Genomic DNA, 4,929 nt, shown 5'->3' with positions numbered 1-4,929 from the left:
ATTTTATTGGCATAGAGCTGCTGGTAGTAGTCTCTTATGATCCTTTGTATTTCAGTGTTGTCTGTTGTGATCTCTCCATTTTCATTTCTAATTTTGGTAACTTGGTTCTTCTCTCTTTGTTTCTTAATGAGTCTTGCTAATGGTTTGTCAATTTTGTTTATTTTTTCAAAAAACCAGCTTTTAGCTTTGTTGATTTTTGCTATGGTCTCTTTAGTTTCTTTTGCATTTATTTCTGCCCTAATTTTTAAGATTTCTTTCCTTCTGCTAATCCTGGGGTTCTTCATTTCTTCCTTCTCTAATTGCTTTAGGTGTAGAGTTAGGTTATTTATTTGGTTTTTTCTTGTTTCTTGATGTAAGCCTGTAATGCTATGAACCTTCCCCTTAGCACTGCTTTTATAGTGTCCCATAGGATTTGGGTTGTTGTGTTTTCATTTTCATTCATTTCTATACATATTTTGATTTCTTTTTTGATTTCTTCTATGATTTGTTGGTTATTCAGAAGCGTGTTATTTAGCCTCCATATGTTTGAAGTTTTAACAATTTTTTTCCTGTAATTGAGATCTAATCTTACTGCACTGTGGTCAGAAAAGATGACTAGAATGATTTCAATTTTTTTGAATTTTCCAAGACCAGATTTATGGCCCAGGATGTGATCTATTCTGGAGAATGTTCCGTGTGCACTTGAGAAAAAGGTGAAGTTGATTGTTTTGGGGTGAAATGTCCTATAGATATCAATTAGGTCTAGCTGGTCCATTGTGTCATTTAAGGTTTGTGTTTCCTTGTTAATTTTCTGTTTAGTTGATCTATCCATAGTTGTGAGTGGGGTATTAAAGTCTCCCACTATTATTGTGTTACTATTAATTTCCTCTTTCATACTCGTTAGTGTTTGCCGCACATATTGCGGTGCTCCTATGTTGGGTGCATATATATTTATAATTGTTATATCTTCTTCTTTGATTGATCCTTTGATCATTATGTAGTGTCCTTCTTTGTCTCTTTTCACATCCTTTATTTGAAAGTCTATTTTATCTGATATGAGTATTGCGACTCCTGCTTTCTTTTGGTCTCCGTTTGCATGAAGTATTTTTTTCCAGCCCTTCACTTTTAGTCTGTATGTGTCTCTTGTTTTGAGGTGGGTCTCTTGTAGACAGCATATATAGGGGTCTTGTTTTTGTATCCATTCAGCCAATCTTTGTCTTTTGGTTGGGGCATTCAACCCATTTACATTTAGGGTAATTATTGATAGGTGTGGTCCCGTTGCCATTTACTTTGTTGTTTTGGGTTCACGTTTATACAACCTTTCTGCATTTCCTGTCTAGAGAAGATCCTTTAGCATTTGTTGAAGAGCTGGTTTGGTGGTGCTGAATTCTCTCAGCTTTTGCTTATCTGTAAAGCTTTTGAATTCTCCTTCATATCTGAATGAGATCCTTGCTGGATACAGTAATCTAGGTTGTAGGTTATTCTCTTTCATTACTTTCAGTACGTCCTGCCATTCCCTTCTGGCCTGGAGGGTTTCTATTGATAGATCAGCTGTTATCCTTATGGGAATCCCTTTGTGTGTTATTTGTTGTTTTTCCCTTGCTGCTTTTAATATTTGTTCTTTGTGTTTGATCTTTGTTAATTTGATTAATATGTGTCTTGGGGTGTTTCGCCTTGGGTTTATCCTGTTTGGGACTCTCTGGGTTTCTTGGACTTGGGTGGCTATTTCCTTCCCCATTTTAGGGAAGTTTTCAGCTATTACCGCCTCGAGTATTTTCTCATGGCCTTTCTTTTTGTCTTCTTCTTCTGGAACTCCTATAATTCGAATGTTGGGGCGTTTCACAGTGTCCCAGAGGTCCCTGAGGTTGTCCTCATTTCTTTTGATCCTTTTTTCTTTTTTCCTCTCTGCTTCATTTATTTCCACCATTTTATCTTCTACCTCACTTATCCTATCTTCTGCCTCCATTATTCTACTCTTGGTTCCCTCCAAAGTGTTTTTGATCTCATTCATTGCATTATTCATTTTTAATTGACTCTTTTTTATTTCTTCTAGGTCTTTATTAAACATTTCTTGAATCTTTTCAATCTTTGTTTCCAGGCTATTTATCTGTAACTCCATTTTGTTTTCAAGATTTTGGATCATTTTTATTATCATTATTCTAAATTCTTTTTCAGGTAGATTCTCTATCTCCTCCTCTTTTGTTTGACTTGGTGGGCATTTTTCATGTTCTTTTACCTGTTGGGTATTTCTTTGCCTTTTCATCTTGTTTAGATTGCTGTATCTGGAGTGGGCTTTCTGTATTCTGGAGGTCTGTGGTTCCTTTTTATTGTGGAGGATTAACCCAGTGGGTGGGGTTAGATGATTGGCTTGTCAAGGTTTCCTGGTTAGGGAAGCTTGCGTCAGTGTTCTGGTGCGTGGAACTTGATTTCTTCTCTTTGGAGAGCAATGGAGTGCCCAGTAATGAGTTTTCAGATGGGTCTATGTGTTAGGTGTGACCTTGGGCAGCCTGTATGTTGATGTTCAGGGCTATGTTCCTGCGTTGCTGGAGAATTTGCGTGGTATGTCTTGCTCTAAAACTTATTGGCTCTTGGGTGGTGGTTGGTTTCAGTGTAGGTATGAAGGCTTTTGGACAGTCACTTATTACTTAAAGTTCCATGTAGTCAGGAGTTTTCTGGTGTTTTCAGGTTTTGGGCTTAAGTCTCCTGCCTCTGGATTTCAGTTTTATTCTTCCTATAGTCTCAGGACTTCTCCAACTATACAGCCCTGATAAGAAAACTTCTAGGTTAATGGCTAAGAGATTCTCCCCCGTTAGGGACACCCAGAGAGGTTCACAGAGTTACATGAAGAAGAGGAGAGGGAGGAGGGAGATAGAGATGAGCAGGACGAGAAAAAAGGGGACTCAAGAGGAGAGAGACAGATCTATGCAGCTGTCTGTTCCCAGAGTGTTCTCCGTAGCCCAGTCACCTACAAAGATTCACAGAATTGGATTGGGAAGAGAAGGGGAAAGGAGGAAATAGAGGTGTTCTGAGGTAGAAAACGGAGAGTCAAGATTGGGAGAGAATAATCTTCGATTTAAAAATAGGGCTTCTCTTCTTTTTTTTTTTGTAAGGTTATAGTCTATTGAAAATGAAAATTAAGGAGTAGTAGAGGAGTACTAGAGGACTTTAAAAGAAATAAGAGAAAAAGAAAAATAGAAAATAGAAGAGAAAAAGGAAAGAAAAAAAAAGAAGAAAAAAGAAAAAAAAAAGAAAAAAAATTTTTTTCTTTCCCCTAATTAAAAAAAATTGTAAAAATCTATGGAAATGAAAGTTAAGGAGTAATGGGGGAGTAATAGGGGATTTTAAAGGAAAATAAAAGAGAAAAAATAAAAAATAAAAAAAAGAGAAAAAAGTAAAATTATATCTAGGAGTTTCTCTGGAGCTGTTGTGGTCAGTGTGGGTTCGGCTCAGTTTCAGATAGCTCCTCGTTCCAGCTTACGCTTCTCGATATCTACAGGCCCCTTCCGGTGTAGTCAGTGTTTTCTAGAGGGATTTTAATCTGTTGCACCAGTCCCTTCTGAAGCGGTTCCCTTTGTTTATTTGGCTTCTGTTTGCTGGTCTCTTCAGAGCCTCATTTCCGCCCTGACACAGGCGGGCGGAGGTGGACTCTTATTCAGGTAGCTAGTTCCGTCGCTCTGCGGGGAGGGGCTTGCGCTGCGGGGAGGGGCTGGCGCCGCGGGGACAGGCTGGCGCTGCCGGGAGGGGCTGATGCGGCTTTCTCCGTCTGCACTGCTCAGGCTCCCGGCCGTTCCATATGGAGCGCGCCCCGCGCTGCGCGAGGTTCCAGCCCTCGGGTGTTCCACAAAAGCGCGGAAGGAAAAGCTGCGCCTGCTCTCTGTGCCTTCCCCGTCAGAGCGGTCCAGGCAGCCAGGGGCTTGGTGGGCGCACTCTGCCCAGGTGTGGCGCGCCCCCTCCCTTCCGCGGTCCCAGTCTCAGTTTCCGCTGGCGCCAGTCGGGTGCGCGCGCCTTCTGCCCTCCGCGTCCCCAGCCCCAGTCCCCGCCCACGCCGGTCGGGTGCCTGCGCCCTGTGTCTCGCCGCGACCTTCCCCTCCCCCCTGCCTCCTGCCTCCGGCGGGGCTGGGCCGGTCCGCAGCCTGCGAGCTCTTCTCTGGATTTCCTCGGTCTCTTTGTTCTGCGAACGGCCGGCAGTGTGTTCACGCCGGTTAATTTACTCTCCCTCTTTTGGTCTCCCACAGTTCAAGTTGGCAACTCACAGAAGCTCCCTCTGATTGTCCTCAGGGCACTCAGGCCCGGACCCTACCCCAAGCAATGCCGCCTAAGACTTCCTGGGACGGATCTCCGTCCTTAGCTCTTTTGTCTCACTTTTTATCTTTTATATTTTGTCCTACCTCCTTTCGAAGACAATGGGCTGCTTTTCTGGGCGCCTGATGACCTCAGCTAGCGATCAGAAGTTGTTTTGCGAAGTTTGCTCTGCGTTCAGTTATTCTTTTGATGAATTTGTAGGAGAGAAAGTGGTCTCCCCGTCCTACTCCTCCGCCATCTTGGCTCCTCCCCAGGATGCTGTTTTCTTAAAGTCGTTTTTTCTTCTTTATTTGAATAATGCTATATAATACTTTGGTTTGTTGAGTTACTTTAGGACTACCTTTATGCAAAGTTGCAGTAGCCGTATTCCATAACATGTCCTTTGTAAGGTCTAAATGAACACATGGGATACTCTTCATTCTGCTTGTAATTCCAACATATCTCACACTTTAGAATCTCCATCAAGTTCACAACCTATCAGTAGCTATTATCCCAGAATTTTCAACATCTCACTGTATATGCACAGCTTAGTACTCAAGGGAAGTCTGTATCTAAATTTATATAATGTGCCATACTTGGTAAGGTTCCCCTAGATAGAAAGTCATGGTGAATGTGGAACTCATGTCATGTGTTTCCCTCATCTCAAAG

This window comes from Dama dama, chromosome 12 (assembly GCF_033118175.1).
Source record: "Dama dama isolate Ldn47 chromosome 12, ASM3311817v1, whole genome shotgun sequence".
Lineage (NCBI taxonomy): Eukaryota > Metazoa > Chordata > Mammalia > Artiodactyla > Cervidae > Dama > Dama dama.
This window is presented reverse-complemented; position numbering follows the sequence as displayed.